At 38.2% G+C, this 17630-nt stretch overlaps 2 pseudogenes; both read right to left on the bottom strand.

Annotated features, from left to right (window-relative positions):
* The window catches only part of LOC149165178 (serine/arginine-rich-splicing factor SR34 pseudogene), an 82747-nt pseudogene extending 67208 nt beyond the window's left edge, over nt 1–15539 (bottom strand).
* A 111-nt stretch (nt 15540–15650) lies between these two features.
* Nucleotides 15651–16703, bottom strand: LOC149165179 (uncharacterized; annotated as a pseudogene).
* Between the last annotated feature and the right edge of the window lie 927 nt (nt 16704–17630).

Here is a 17630-nt window from a genome sequence, read left to right on the forward strand (position 1 = left end):
CTGGTATTTGTCTGGTTGTCTTCGCTCCCTTATACTATTCTTGGGTGCACCAATGAAGTTTTCTGCATCCCGTAGAATTTTTCGGAGTTGTCAGCTCGTTCTTCCACTGGTAGTAGGTACATCTATCAACTTCTCTTCTTCCTGAGATTCCTCATGTTCTGAAGCCTTGTCTTCAGGATGATTTCTGGACTAGTTTCCGCTGGTTGAAATGGTCTGACCAACGGCTCGTCTTTCGACTGCTCATCGGAAGGCATTTCTCAGGATTTTCTGAAAGCTCTATCCTCCATGAACTTTACATCCCGCCGAACTACTACCTTCCTACTCCCTGGAAGATAGACTCTATATGCCTTAGCATGCTCGCTATATCCCACAAGATATCATTTCTCAGTAGTTTGATCTAATTTCTTTCTCTTCCCTTCAGGTATATGGCAATATACTAAACTCCCAAATATTCTGAAATGACCGACTTCAGGTGTCTTCCCAGTGAGGACTTTCTCCGGAGTGATTTTTCCCAATGCCCTGTGAGGAGTCTTGTTTTGGACATAAAATGTTGTGCTGCATGCTTATGCCCGCAAGAATTTAGGTATATCCTGATCATACATCATTGCCCTAGATGCTTCCACAATAGTCTTGTTTTTCCTTTTTGCTACTCCATTCTCCTCCGGATTGTAGGGAGTTGTCCACTCCCTTCTGATGCCTTCCTTAGCGCAAAAATTCATGAAGTCCTTGTCAACATACTCTCCACCATTGTCTGAGCGCAACACTTTTATCTTCTTTCCTGTCAGATTCTCCACTAGAGCCTTGAACTCTTTGGATCGACCGAAAACCTCATCCTTGGTTTTCAGAAAGTAGATCCAAGTCTTTCTGGAATGGTCATTGATGAAGGTGACGAAGTATTCGGCACCATTAAGAGCTTTTGTGGACTTCGGTCCACAGATGTCTGAGTGTATCAATCCTAGCACACTCTTCACTCTATTGTTACTTCTCAAAAATGCAACTTTGGCATACATGCCCAAAGCGCACCCTCTGCATACATCATCCCGTTCAGTACTTAGTTCTGGAACTCCCGATATTGTTTTCTCAAGAATTCTCAGAGCCCCATGGTGTAAGTGTCCCATCCTCCTGTGCCATAGCTCATTCAAGTCTTTGTTTCCATCATTGCCTATCAGTGCCATTGGTGATTCTAGTTGTAACTTGTACAACCTGTTACTTCTAATTCCAATCTGAGCCTTCTTTTTCCAACTTGGGTGTTTGACATATAATTTCTCCTTGATGAAGAAACGTCATAGCCCTTGTTTTGAAGTTGAGATACGGAAAGTAAATTCATCCCCAATCCCGGCACATGCAGCACATTGGTTGCCTGAAGTTGCTCTCCTGCTTCAGTTTGAAAAACTATGGTACCTCTTCCTACTGGAGTACACTTTGCCTTATTCCCCATGGTGATATGAAAATTCATTCTTTCTTCTTGATAATCTGAAAAACATTCTCGGATTCCTGTCATATGCCAGGAAGCTCCACTGTCTATTTACCAAATCTCCGAGGAGGCAGAGCTTGCAAGGCAAGCGACTTCTTTCAATCTAGAAGCTAACATCGAATATTCGTCCCTTGTGCATTCTTTTGGAAATCTGCGCGAGTCCCCTTGAGTGGATGCCTCTGCATCATGCTCTTGACCCATAATCGATTTTCCTTTCCTGTTGTCGGATCTTTACTTTGATACCATGTGAAAATTTCTAAACTGAAATTCTATTACTGCAACAACTGATTTACTTCACCTACTTATTATTCTCAATAAGTTATTTGCGAAATATTCCTTCAGCAAATATTAAAATAAATTCTACTGTAATTATCACACAATTACCCAGAGAGAAAAAATACATGCATAAGAATCAATCACATTGACACATTGATTTTTGGACAATTGTCCCCAAAAAAATCCAATGCGGGAAAACCGGTGCAGCAGATGAGGGCTTTATTAATCTTCAGTAGCAATTTCTTTTATAAGGAATGATTTTACAGAGACACTGAAAGAAAACACCTGAGACTTTCCCTCTGAGACCATCTGAAACTTTGGAGACCTTGCTCCCACTTCTGTGTCACCCCTGTAGCACTCTGATTGACCTAGCGTGGCTCTGAGTGGCTTTGCGTCCCTGTGTCCCTCTCTCTTTTTGCGCTGTCTTCCACTGACCCTGTGTCTCCTCCTCCTCGATCACTGCCTACTGCTGAAGCCCTTCTCTTCCTCCACCCTGCAACTCCCTCTAAAATCGATCTCCTCTTCCTTGATAATCAAATTCCTTGAGATACTGAGTATCTGCCGGTGTTTCTCGAAATGACCCTCAAGTTTTCTCTTATACTTTTCCTGTTGATGAATCAATGACCGAGATTAAGTCCCTAATCAATAGCTAAGATTAAAATAGACTTGATCCTCGTCTCTTAGAAGCTTCTCATCCTTATCTTTATTAATACCCATTAATATTTTTATTTTCCTAAGTTTAGACTTAGGAACCCATTAAAAATATTAATTATTTTAATAACTCCTCATCTGGATGGAATTTCTCAAAATGATTTATGGGTCTTGGAGATCTCATGTTCCTTAGCCTCTCCTCCAAATTTCAAGGCTAGATTACATCCGATGCTACCAAAAATCAATAGGGCATAACTACCTATTAGCGTCATAGCTATTTCATGAACTTTACCACTTTAGATTCCCTTAATTTATTTACATGGACATTTCTACCTTTAGTTTGTGATGGTGCTTAATTAGTGTCAATACCTTTGTTGTTTTCTCCTCTTGATTTTCCTCACCTCATGTACTTGCAAGGGAGGGGTGTCACCTTCTTTCCCCCTCCCCTAAAGGAAAAATTCTAAGATGACCATTGTAGGGTTATAACCTATTTTGTTAGTGGTGTTACCATTTTCACATCTTTTAGATTGTAAAACAAGCTCCAACATCAACGCATCTCTTTTGTTGAGTTAATTATAGGTATCATATTTCTAACTATTCTTCCTTGGGTCTTTTCCATTTCTCTTATGCTTGTGGCATGACACCATTCCTATCTATCTTGTTAAGCATGCCCCCCCATGGTATGTATTTGACACATTTTGGCTAGGGACTCCTGGGGTTGACTCTATGATTGTTCATGTGGTGTCAGATTTCGTAAGGCAATTTAATAGTTCTCATGGTAGTACACATATCCCAAGGCATTTGTCACGTTATTTGAGGTACATTCAGGAAACATTTTCATGCAAGGGCATCATTTTGACATGTCAAGTGCTAGAGTAGTGTCAATACTTCTCTTGTGTTTTCCTCTTGATTTTGTTCACCTCGTGTCTTTGTTAAATAGTTGGTGTCATGTTTTGTTGTAGATGTAAAACCATAACATGATCATCCTTCAACAAGCTCCAACATCAAGACATTTCTTTTGTTCAATGAATTATAAGTATCCTAATTCTAACTATTCTTCCTTGGTTTTTTGCATCTCATTTATGCTTCTTGCTTAACACTACTCTTATCTACCTTGTTAAGCATGGACCTCGTTTTATGTATTTGACACGTTTTGGATTGGGTCAATGTGAGATTATTTTATGATTATTTATGTGGCATCATATTTCATGGGGCAATTTCATAGTTGACCTGGTAATACACATATGCCACGTCATTGGTCACATCATTCAAGGCCCATTTAGGCAACTTTCGCATGCATGGGCATCCTGTTGACATTCCATGTTGAATATCCTTGAACGCCCTCCTATATCATCATCTTTCCAACTATTTTGAACTGGAATAAAGCTCAAAACCCTTTGGTGGACACATCTACATGCTATTAGTGAACATGTGGCTTCATTATTTTCTACTCAGAGAGGGTCATTTCAACATTTTTGGAGGTCCCTTACATTATTTTGCGGATATATTCTTACGTTTGAAACCTCTCCTTGGAATTACGAGCTATTTTGGAAGAGTTGGCGTTATGCAGGTTTTGGGAGAAGCTACGGTGAAGGAAGCTACCTCGAAACATGATCCAGAATGGAGGATGTATTGGTGTGTTTATTGCTTGTGAGTACCGCAGACACCTTCCTTGGAGTTGGTTGTTCCCTACAAGGAGCATATAAGTAATTGGATGTTGTTAGTGGACAAAATGGATAAACAAAGCATTGAAAGTAATGGAAATGCATAAATAAATATAAACATAAACTAAAAACTACACTAGATAACATATAACCAAGCTTATTGAAGCAAACAAATCAAGAAAGGCTAGGAAAAGGGTCCCCATTTTTTACTTCTTATGGTAGAAGAGTTATAATAGATGAATACAAGACACTTGAAGATAATTTTTTGAACAATGGTGCTAAAAAATCTTGAACAAGGAATTCCCTTTCTCAATCTCCTTGCAAGCTCTCTCTCTCTCTCTCAAAGAAGTATAGAAGACACTCTCGATGATGGAATACTCTTCTCAATGAAATGATTGATTGCTAGGGAATAATTTTGGCAACATAACAATGCTCTACTTGTTATTGTTTCTTAGCTCTCCTTGAACTTGTATTTATAGATTTTTTTGGACACTCCTTCCTTCCTTAGCTCAGTAATGTGGTTGTTCACCTCATAAATGAGATGAAAGCTACCATCTCCTTGCCTTAAAGGCTTCTTGGGGTTCAAGACTCGAATTTGTCAACCCATCATGTCAAGATTTGGAGTGTTCCTAAAGCAAGTTCGCGGCCTGAGGTGCTAACTGGACTTTTCGTGACTGTGTGGCTACCGAAGAAACAACCATGCAGTTAGTAGTTTCTGATAATGGTGCACCTGCGCGGATCAATTTTTTAACTTGAACCTTAGGAAAGCTTTTAATTTTTGGTCTTCATGGTGCTTTCTGCTAAAAATGTAACCTCTATATGTGTTGATCACTGAATCTGCATGTCTTCTAATGCATACAGATGAGTGTACAATTTTCATATGATAATAGAGGAAGCTAAATTTCATTAAGATGGATGTACTTGAGAGTCTGTTGATGGCTATGTTGGATAGTGGAGCAACTCAAAACTTCATAAAGGAAGATGTGGCTAGGAGATTGCGACCAAAGTTCCTTCTAACCCTTGCATCTTTTAAAGCGGTGAATTTGGAAGGAAGCAAAGTCCTTGGGATAGCGGAAGATTTTCTGGTGAAAGTTGGAAGTTGGCAAGGAAAGGTCAACTTCACTATCATTACGATGGATGACTATGAAGTTGTATGTGGCATAGAATTTATGATTGAACAGGTGGTTTTACTAGAACCACACTTGGGGAAACTATTCATTCATGCAGGTATGATGGAGCCAATGATTGTTCCTGCTGTGGGAACTATGGCAGAAGAATGAAGGATGACAACCATTCATGTGGAGGTAGTGTTGCCGCAAAATCTAGCAGGCCTTGAAGATGAAGACACTACAAGGTATAAACTAGTCAATGGGACAGTAATGGGGTAGAGGCCCAATGTCTCAGCCAAAACTCCCTACTCTTTACGGATTTACATCGATGGGAGGAGTCTCGGTAAAGGAGGAATCACTTATAATCTTTATTCTAATGATAAGGTTCAAAGTGACCCTATTAAAGCTCATTCAAAGGGAGGCACAATAATGCTACAAGGCTTCAATGAAGAAAATCGCTCTCACAAAAAAGCCCTAGAAAAGAAAGCTCAAGATCTAGGGTTTTGAGGTTTTCGATGGCAATAGGTTTTCCCAAGGTCAAGGCCTGAGGGAAAGGTTTTCTTACAATGATATTCAACTAATACGAGGCTCATGAAACCTTCGAGAAGGTCCTCAAATTGAGGGAGAAGAAACTAGGGTTCCCTCTTAGAGCAATGCCTAGAGCAAAAGATTTTATGGATGAAATTTGAGTGGATGCCCATAGATTGATGGGTTATGTAGAATAGACCTATCTCTTGATGTTTAGGCTCTCAAATCACCAAAAATACTCTTCCCTAAAATTTCGCTCTAAGTGCTAGTTTTTCGCCCTAGCTTTAAAAGGACTGAATATCAGAAGACGACATTATGGACAAAATTTTAGGTTGATCACCAAAGCCTTGGACTAGTTCCTTGCCCCTTGGGTGTATGGAGATATGGATGTCAAAGATTGGTTAATCTTGCTCTTAAGGAGGCTGAAAATTCATGGCCTAACTCAATTTCCAAGGATTTACCCACTCAAGGAATAATGGAATTTGTGGGAAGAGCTTCAAAGAGTTTCACCACTAGGATACCTCTTACAATGTCATGAATGAAAGCCTTTAGCCATAAGCCATTAGAGGCGGTTCTGCTGGACTAGGATAGAAAATTAACTCCCTATTTCAGGTGAGGGAGCAACACTAAGGCCAAGACCCTTCTTTCTTCCAAGTCACAAACAAGCATAAGCATAAGCACCCGAATGCAAAATGAATAAAGTACCTTCCAACAAGAAGTCGACCTTCCAACATGTGATCCTGACTACTAGGTGGTGGAGATATGAATGGCATGCCACATCGACCACTAGGTGGCTGTTCGGGGCCATTGGATGCCGACTGGATGAGATGATAAGGAGTAAATTTCTCCTGTGGGGTAACCCACTTTTGGTGGGTAACGGGTAGGGAAAATGGAATATGAGGTTCATGAGAGGTTGGATCGAGTAAGGTCCAAGCTCATGGAGCATTCGAACTTGATAGCAACATTGTCAGATGGTATTTTGAGTTTATCGGATAGGCCAAAGAGGATGGATGCGGGGACTTGCTTTGGAGAGTGTGGGGTTGTTGATGCCCAAACTTCTACCATTGAAGAGTGTAGAGGGGCTGAGGATCAACGGGTAGAGGAGTATGTCAATTGGATGAAGATGTTGATAGATGGATTGAGAGTTTGGAGCAGGAACTAGACTGAGAAGAGGAGGAATTTGGAGGGATTTCTGTGGACCAAGATGGGACTGTGAAGTCATATATGTAAGGACCACGATTCAGACTAATTACATTTTTTTTTTTTAAGTTAACAGCAAATACAACTAGAAAAGAAACGCATTGAATTTTCAAATTTATTTAGCACACACATTCCTGGAACTCATTTCAGGAAAACATCTCATAACATTTACATATGTTAAACTAAGATCAACAGTAATGAAATACATGTGTACTGTTCACCAGAAGGCGAGACTCCGCTTGCTCTGTTCTTGCTGGTATTCCCTTGTAGCTGGTCACCTCCGCGAGTGAATGATGACGCACTTGATCCAAATGCGAAGACTCACCGGTTAACCTCCCAGCCTACTCCTTGGGTACTCTTCTTCCCCGCGGACCCCCGAGCTGCAATGGGGTTGTACAATGGAGACAAGCACTAGCTAGTAGAGGAGAGCACACCTTGGCTCAAGAGTCCCCTCTCTAAATCCTCTACCTCACCAAACTCACTATAGCTTCGTAATCACTGCTCTCACAACATCTCATCCATCCAACAATAGGGTTCCCAAAAAGTCCCTTTTCCCATGGCTTGCCCCTTCTTTTATAGGAGTCCTCATAGGTGACACTTGTCATGTCATGCATAATTAATTATTTTGTTATAATTCAATAACTTGATTATTCACCCACCCATGTGTCATTCTCACATCAAGGTCTACCAAAATTATTTACTTAAATTTTTATTTAAAACTAATATTTTCCTCACCTCAACAAGATTCCTATTTCTTCTCCTAGTTGTCTCTTTATTCCCCCCTTTTATTCCTTAATTTGTGTTCATTACTTGAAGTCAATTAATGAGTCAAGATTTTATCCCCAATCTACTCCCTAATTTAACTCAGGTTATCTCCTAGATGGATATTCTTATGTTGGTTGTTGACACATGGAGCTTCTCTACAATTCTCTAAATTTAATTTATTATTCTCATTTTAATTCACCTTCCCCCTTTTTTTTTAATTAGGTTTAAATTAGTTTAGGATTAATCTTTATCCTTACTATTATGTTTGTCTTTCCCCTTTTTCCTAATTAAACCACATAATCTTCCTAGTATTTTCCAGAATGGGACGGGTAGAGTTTTTAAGGTACTTTATTTTAATTCTTCCTATGATCCTCCTTATTCCAAGTTTTATTTTTGATTTAATTACATTGGTTTCTAATCATCATTTACCCTTGATGTAAATTTACTTAGTTTTCATTCCTTGCTTATATTTATTTATTATTATTTATTTTTAATGATTCCAAGGATGCCAAGTTTGGTTGTGCCCTTCAAGAACTTCCGTAGAAGTTCCAAGGGTGCCACACCTAATAGCTTATTTGTTATGTCAAGGGTGCCAGTTTGGTTGTGCCCTTCAAGAACTTCCCTAGAAGTTCCAAGGGTGCCACACCTAATATTTTTTTTGTGATGTCAGGGGTGCTAGCTTGGTTGTGCCCTTCAAGAACTTCCCTAGAAGTTCCAAGGGTGCCACACCTAATAGTTTATTTGTGATGCCAAGGGTGCCAAGTTGGTCGTGCCCTTCAAGAAATTCCCCTGAAGTTCCAAGGGTGCCAGTGATTACGAGGGGAAAGTATAGTGCAATGTCATAGACCACTGTCATCTCTTATGTTGCCTGCTATAGTGAGACTAATGGTGTCGGGGATCAAGGAATCCGCCTTGATGCGCGCCCCCCGGTAAAGTCCTCATGAGCGAATCAACATTGGAACCTGCCCTCATGGCATCATGATCTTCAAGGTGAAGGTGTTTCAACCCTTCCAGCCCAAGTCACGGCGGGAGTGCTAGTGGGTGAGATTAGGGACTCTGTCCCACCCCTCCCATGTAGTTCCATCCACTTGTACAACCCCATCACCCATATGTGAGTCATTCGGTCAAGCAACTAATCTGTGCCTGCAACCATTAATATATCATCAGAATATAGTTAAACATATATGGCAGATTCCAAGATCGACTTAGACTTTCAAAGATAAAGTAATATAAATTTTCATCAAACCAGGTGTCATCGACATGTCATATGCGAGTGCCTCTGATGGTTTCCTGCCATACTCAATAATCATCAGTAACACGGTTTCTCAATGTTAGTCAATTATCATAATAGAATCATTAACAATTCCTGGTCATTCACATCATTGTCCATTGTAAGTCTGAACTAAAGGAAGTGGGTAACATAGGGGACACATCCCTCATGGCTATTATCGATAATCATTAATGGAAACATACATATTCATTAAGCTATCACATCGTAACATCGTAGAAATATACCTATCCATAAAATTTATCCTCATTATGCTTTTAGTAGAGCGCATACATATTCTTTACTACCCTCATTGTAATTTCAAATAGAGACCAACTTATCTATTAATATTGCAATCATCAGAACACTGATAGATAAGATACATAACCATTCATGCTACCATAATATCAATGGAAAGCATTCATAAACATCACAACCATGAATATCTCAATCGCTAATAATAGTGTCATGGGTCTAGATCCTCAATCTGAGGTCCTCGAAGAATAGAGTGTCTAAGATAATGTCGTATCCGGGTCAGGAAACTAGAGTGGGCACTACATACACCCCCTCTTAACAATGGACTTCGTCCCGAAGTCCTTAGAACATAAAGGAGAAACGGAGACACATAATCTTAGGAACCCTTCCTGAAACTCTTGCCAACCTTCTGGTGGGCAGGTTAAAATTTTCCCAAGGTATCTATAACACGAATTCCATTATGACTGAAGGACTATATCTGGGGAACATTGCAACCCACTTTTTGTATAAATGTACAAAACATACATTATAGATATTAACTAAATTAATAGTTAAAGGAAGCGTCATACATAAACTTTTCCAACAAAATCATCATAATCAAAATCACATCTAAATTAAGCAACAATTAATAACACCCACCTCCTTCAATTTACAAATTGACTAATTTAGGAGAAATCTCTCTAGTTTTATTCATTCAATCGTGCAATTAAGATAGCAATAATTGTGCATTAACTCAATTTCATAGGGGATGCCTATGCCTTTTTCATAGGAGGAACTACCCACCTTAAGCTTGGACTTCAATATTTGTAATGGTCAATAATAATTGTGTTAATTATTGCTTGATATTTCACCTATGACGTTATCCACCTTTGTTTACATGTTCTAAATCTTCAATTTTGTTGGGAACTACAAACAGTACTTTGAAAATAAACATATGCCACTGCTTGATAGGGGGACCTAACAATGCCTACTACACCTTCTTAGAGACTTGATTTACCTTCATGATCCATGTTCTGAAAGTTCAATGTTTTACAACTACCATTTGCACTTCAAAATAAATGCATACCACTCCCTTCTAGTGGATACCTAATGGTACACACTATCTAGAGATAAAAAAATATGTTAACTACATAGAACGTAATCATCACTTGCAATGAATGAGTAGTCCAAACCTTCATCCCTTCAAACCCAGCTACTCTACTTCCTTTCGCTAGGGTAAGCGAGTGAGGCTATCTGGGGTCTATCTTTATTTAATCCTACTGAATCTAATGATATGTAATACAAGGCTTGCCCCATTCATTTAAAAAAATCAGAATTCATCCATAATTGAATCCTCAAAGATAAAAGAGATATCTAGACCAATGTGCATCTCAATAGAAGTTTAAATTTTGAAACAACATGCCAGAAGAAGAGAGCAAACTAGAATAAAGCTGCATTCCTTACCCAATATATATAAGATATTTCTAATCAGAAATTGAATATATTATGAATGTAACCTACTTAACAGAACTTCAGATAGAATGGGTGGTCAGAGAATTCAGTCAGATCAGGAAGTTTACCTGGCATAAATGCAGGGTTGTGTCATTAGGAGCTTCTATTGTTAAACGAAGATCCCTTGAACAACCAAATCTGCAGTATTTCCTTTTGTTCATGGTGTATTTATTCCACATTTGGAACCTTGAACCATAACCATGTATCACTTTATTTATCCTCATTCAATAAAGTTAAACATACTACTCAGTACATACCAACAAAATATTTCACAAACATAACTTTTGCGTAGCCTTTCCATGTAACATCACTTCTTGTGTTTGATTAGTCACTGAAAGCAGATCAAAAATATTGATCATCGTTTTTTGTTCACCTCTAAGTGGAATTTTTTTTTTTTTTTTTTTTTTCATGGGAGTCTTTGTAATTTTCCAAAAGCTAGTTCCAAGGCTCATTATCATCAGAAAAACTGATATATATTTATTATTACTTCAAAAATAGCACCCATCACACAAAAGAAAATATGTACTAGAAGATGAATATTATAGGGCAACAACTGCTCATAGAAGATTTAAAATCTGTCCAGCAAGTTTAAAATTCAATCTGCAACATTCCACCTGATTTACAGGGCCATTGCATCCGACATTCAGCCTAGATATAACTCAGGTATCACCACATATTAATGATTCTGTAAAATTTAAATACAAAGATAAAAGCCATTAACGAAATTACCTCTAAACACTATTTAATGAGGCACCAGTATTCCTGTTTGGGAGTATAACATCCCCTCTAAGACTCCCAATGATGTTCCATCCAAAATCTTCTCCAAATATTACTCAATATTTACTAGGAAGACTATTTTTAAATGGCAGCTAAAACATGTTCTGTTTGATTAATCCAGGCTATCTGTCAATAGGTTCTCTATTTATCAATATCTAGCATTTAATAAACACATACCAAAGCTAAAGAAACTACAAGAGTAATACCTTCAATCACAAGAAACTTTACAGTTTATTGTATCATATTGGAGGGAAAGGCTAAAGAGAATACTTGGAGATTTTGTCAACACAGACCACAGACATCAACACTGAAATAAGAACAGAAGCAATACTTAGATAAAATCATCAATATACATCAATTATAAAAATGCCTTACAAACTCTGGTTCTCACAATTCCTGCAAAGGGATAAAAGCTAAAGAAAACACACAGAGAATAATGAGGCCATCTAGCTTCCTCTTGCAGCAGAATATCTGAAATGAAATGACAAGTCTTGATCTCTACATACAGTCTTCCTAAAGGCAAAATGAAGTTTTAATCTCTACATACAGTCTTCCAAAAAGCAAGACAAGTGCTGTATCTCCTCCCCATATAATGTGAGAAAAATAAGTGTCAAAAACCTTGCACAAAAACGAGCTGTGATTTTCAGTAAAAGAGAGAAGATGAGATAATTGAAATTCTATTAGTGTTCATGAGAAACCAAAATAGTGCAATGAGAATAGTCTTTTAAAAAGCAAGACAAGTGCTATATCTTTCCCCCTTATAATGTGAGAAAAGTAAAAGTCAAAAAGCTTGCACAAAAACTACCTCTGATTTTCAGTAAAAGAGAGAAGATGAGATAAAGTGACCAAAAGAGATCAATGGGACTAAAAAGTACAAACAATTCACAATCATAATGTAGCAGTACCAAGGCAACTCCTAAGTGCCAAAAATAAACAAATGCAAATGAAAATGAAGTAGAAGGTAGGAAGGTGTAAAGCAAGAGAATAAACCATAGCAAAGAGAAAAGAACCACTCAGCACTAGAGGTAGAAATAAGACGTAGAGATGGAAGAACAGCTATTGATGTCATCATCGATAGTTGTGAATGCCCCAATGCACAAAAGCTCTCCTCGCATCCGAGATCAAAGAGAAAGATGTAATATCGGAAGCTTGATCTGGACTAGAAAGCACTCTCACACTGGAATAAGTACTTCTCTGTGGCTTCATGTAAGTGGGTCACCTGCAAGATGGCCCACTCATACAAGGCCTGTTAATTCGCACAAATGCCCTGAAGTGAGCAATGATTAAAATGGTTACTGTATAACGTTGACAATCATATAAAATAAGCCCACTGAGCAATAAGCTAATAAACTCTCATCAACGTGTCCCTTTCCCATAAGAATAGAAATAACTTGAAAGTTGAAAGGTTTTAGTTTGGCCAATTCAGTTTTTGAAAGAAGGAAGAAAAAAAATAGGTCCAGCAATGTAAAAACTCGTGACATATTTTCATGGGACACAACATCGACAGAAAACAAGCATTCCAAGGAAAACAGGAAAAGGACAAGAGGGAAATACCACTGGAAACAAACATTTTAACTAACATGAGAAACAAAATCCAATCATCCAAAGTACTATCTCTTCTTCAAATTTGGCCATTGATAAACAATAAGACCTATTTAGACATTGCATGTACATAATCACTCCTTGCTGGATCATTCTTTGTTGTTGGATAAATCTTAAATAAGGCTGAACTCTTGGGATCAAACTTCATCTACCAGCAAGGGGTTTATTCCATTATAAATTTGATAAATTCGTTATAGAAGTTTCAAGACAAATATAGTTCTATTACTACTAATATGATTTAAGTTTATATATTAGATTACTTTTTATTGTATCAATTTATAGGGAACCAAAATGAGCAAGCTAAACATCAAGAGAAAATCACAATAAGTCAAGAAAGTTGAATACTTCATAGAAACTAAAATAATTCGAATTACACTGTAAATTTTTATTGGAAATTTTATTTCAATTAAAAATAATACCTTCAATATATCTCACTTAAATTCTCCATGGCAAAACAACCTGCTTGAAAACATTAAAATATCAAATAATTTACATACCAAAATACTTGACCAACCGCACAGAATCCATAAAATTGTAAATGCAATTGAAATGGAAAATCGTTGCCAAGAAAATTGAAATACAAATATCGAAGAAAGATATTTTAAATATTCTAGATTTACCCAATTTTAATGAATGGAAAATGTCGAATGTATATGATTACATGTTCCATGTTTTAATGAATAGACTCTGTGGTCTAACTTGAAGGACTTGATCACGAGTTCTGGATGAATACTTGATCCTTTTGCTGAAAGTGATACACATTCAACGTGAAGACTGATCCAATTTGAAGTAGCTCTGCTTATGTATGATTGTTGGATGCTAACTCTTGTAAGCTTGTTGTAGCCTAAGGAATGTAAGCCAACAACACTTTTGATAGCTACGTTCTGAAGATTACACAGTCCTTTTTAGTGCATTAGGTGACAAAAATGTGAAATCTGGAGCAACGTTGTCTATGCAATAAAGAACTGGAAGCTGTGCATGTATACCTAAGATGCACTATGTGTGCATAAAAAGAATTGTGATACACAGTGTGTAGTAGTGGTGTTGGTTCACAAGACTCCTTCAGAAGTATGATCAAGCTTCTTCCTTGACTAAACAAGACAAACGTTGTGAAAGACATGCGCAAGGATGATATGCAAGAAGAACGTATGGAATATTGAAAAGTTATGCTGTAATATATCACTGACAACAAAGTATATTACTAGCCATATGAAAAACTAAAATCATTATTATTGTTGCATTGGAAATGAATAATCCTTAGAACATAAAGTCTTACTGGCCCGTAAGTTTTTGGAAGCCAAGGCCTGTATGCTAATGTTGATTGAGAATTGAATGCCAAATTTAGGATTATGACGTTTGAGAGTGTTGATATTTCCTTTGGAAGAATTATTGGGTGAGTGCAGAAGAAAATGACAGTAATATTGATATGGAAGTAAAGTTTATATTGCAGTGTATCTTTGAAGTATGACCCTGTTCCATAACAGTGACCTTGATGACAGCGATGACATTCTCTTGATGGCAGTAACCTTAGATATATGGAAGTATTAGTCATGCATTCCTTGAATAGGCCGAACAACCAAGTACAACATAATCTTGTGGAAAAAAGTGGATCAGAGACAAATATGAAAGAAAGCTTTTTTTTTTTGCCCTGTGGACTCTACCACAAACCAACAACAATGTTCAGGGTATCTGGGTGCTAGCCATTCTTCCAAGGAAGGAAATTATCAAATTGATGACTGGAGTCCATTTATCAGTGCTAATTCAACAGGGGATTGGCCTGCTTCTAATCCTTCTAGCAGCATGGGTGTTTGGGATCCTTTTAGCAGCAATGCAACTCAATCAAATAGGTAAGGTTGTTACAGGTCTGATTTCGTAGTAGGCTGCTACATGTATGATTTCACAGCAGACTGTTACAGGTCTAACTTTGCAGCAAAGTTTTGATTTTGTAGCAACTGTTTTAAACACATAAGAACCCTATAGTTGTAGCAGCCAACAAAATAACTTAAATATATGGTAAGGGATGTGCACCAATCGTGATTTATGGTGAACATAATTTTGTAGTATGTGAAGCAAAACCCAATAACATCTTGTCCACACATGAGTTGTTACTTCAAAAGTAAATACGCAATATACTAATTTTTTCTAATGTTAATCATAAATTAAATGAAATACTAAGAAATGTACTGAAAAACATCTTAAGCCTACTAATTCACTATCGGTGTTTTTGAAAAATCGATGAAGGCATCAATTAAGATTTTTCATTTCGTTTGAGAGCGGCCAATTATTCATTTTTCCTCGATCGAGCGTAACAATCTTCAATTTGGTCGGCCAGATTTCAGATTCCAGCAGAAACCCATGGAGAAAAGGAAGAAGAGACATACGGCCGACGATCCAGAAGCGAAACTTCGAGAATTGTTGAAGCAGGAATCGAACTCTAGATGTGCGGATTGTGGAGCTGCAAAGCCCAGATACGCCTCCATTACCCTGGGGATTTTCATCTGCAATCGCTGCTATGGAATCCACCGTTCTATTGGGATCCATATTACTCGTACTAAGTGTGTGGGATTGGATAACTGGAGCGCCCACGACGTTCAATGGATGCAATCCATTGGAAACGCTGTTGCTGCTGCTTTTTGGCAAAAGAACTTGTCAAATGGATACCACTTTTCCACCACAGAATCTGAAGCTTCTGCAGTGGGTATGATGTTGAAATGATAATGGTTGCAGGCAATATCCATTCTCTGGCATTTAGCATACATATCCACCAGGGCGTTCCCTACACAACCATTCGAGTCCAATCTCCTTCTAGTTATTTCCACATGGATCTCCATACCCCACTGTAGAGCCACAAGGTCTGCGCAGGCCTTGACTAATTCTAGTCCAGTAACTCGGCGGATCATCTCAACCCGTGGCGAAGCAACCTGGTCCGACTCCACGCATTTCTCAGCATCCTGAATAAATTTGGTAACGGTTATTGAGACATTATCCTTCGAATTTGAATTTTTTTCAAATCCACGAAGGCTCAGTGGATCTTTAAGGCACTGCGTGATCTGCTGCTTGTTTAAGCCTAGAAGATTTTCGAACAAAAACCTGCAGAGAAGACAGGGGAAAGTCTCGAGTCCCGGCTTAGGGTTAAGACATCTTCCCCCGCAGTGTACCTTGCAACATATTGGCGAACTAAATGGGGTTTGGTGAGCTTGGGGTAGTCTGATCGGAGGCGGCGAGATTTCTCCTGTGAGGAGATGGCAATGAAGGTGTCGGAAGAGAAACGATCCTGGACGAAAGTGAAAATATTTGGGTTGGTATCATTCAGGAGGAGAAGGGTTCGAATCTCTTCGTATTCGGATGCCTTTTTTTTTTTTCGGTGCGATCAAAAACAGACATATCACAAAATCCGTAATAAGGTTAAGCAATACTATTTTTGCAGGGGCATCCCAGTGGGAAATCTTGAATGCAAGCAGAAAGACAATAACGTGATGAGCATTAAAAATCAAAGACTTCCAAAGCCTAACATAATATATTGTACTGCGGCTTCTAACCTTTAAGTAAGTTGTAGACATAGTTACGGTAACCTGTAGGTCGACCGTCTCCACGACATTACTATAGGACCTTATTTTATCCGCAGAGTCTTGTTCACAAATCATTTTAGCATATGGTCATTTAGAACATTGGTTCTAAAGTACATTATACAAAATTTTAGGGTAGAATGTTGTAGAAATTTAATCAAAACTAGTCATGGGCCCATAGGTCTCAAGGGTTTAACTTAGCTCCGATACCAAGTGTAAGGACCACGATTCAGACTAATTACATTTTTTTTTTTAAGTTAACAACAAATACAACTAGAAAAGAAACGCATTGAATTTTCAAATTTATTTAGCACACACATTCCTGGAACTCATTTCAGGAAAACATCTCATAACATTTACATATGTTAACTAAGATCAACAGTAATGAAATACATGTGTACCGTTCACCAGAAGGCGAGACTCCGCTTGCTCTGTTCTTGCTGGTATTCCCTTGTAGCTGGTCACCTCCGCGAGTGAATGATGACGCACTTGATCCAAATGCGAAGACTCACCGGTTAACCTCCCAGCCTACTCCTTGGGTACTCTTCTTCCCCGCGGACCCCCGAGCTGCAATGGGGTTGTACAATGGAGACAAGCACTAGCTAGTAGAGGAGAGCACACCTTGGCTCAAGAGTCCCCTCTCTAAATCCTCTACCTCACCAAACTCACTATAGCTTCGTAATCACTGCTCTCACAACATCTCATCCATCCAACATTAGGGTTCCCAAAAAGTCCCTTTTCCCATGAATTGCCCCTTCTTTTATAGGAGTCCTCATAGGTGACACTTGTCATGTCATGCATAATTAATTATTTTGTTATAATTCAATAACTTGATTATTCACCCACCCATGTGTCATTCTCACATCAAGGTCTCCCAAAATTATTTACTTAAATTTTTATTTAAAACTAATATTTTCCTCACCTCAACAAGATTCCTATTTCTTCTCCTAGTTGTCTCTTTATTCCCCCCCTTTTATTCCTTAATTTGTGTTCATTACTTGAAGT

Source organism: Pinus tabuliformis, chromosome 5_1, assembly GCF_031772625.1.
Source record: "Pinus tabuliformis cultivar Carrire ecotype Pingquan chromosome 5_1, CPIR1, whole genome shotgun sequence".
Lineage (NCBI taxonomy): Eukaryota > Viridiplantae > Streptophyta > Pinopsida > Pinales > Pinaceae > Pinus > Pinus tabuliformis.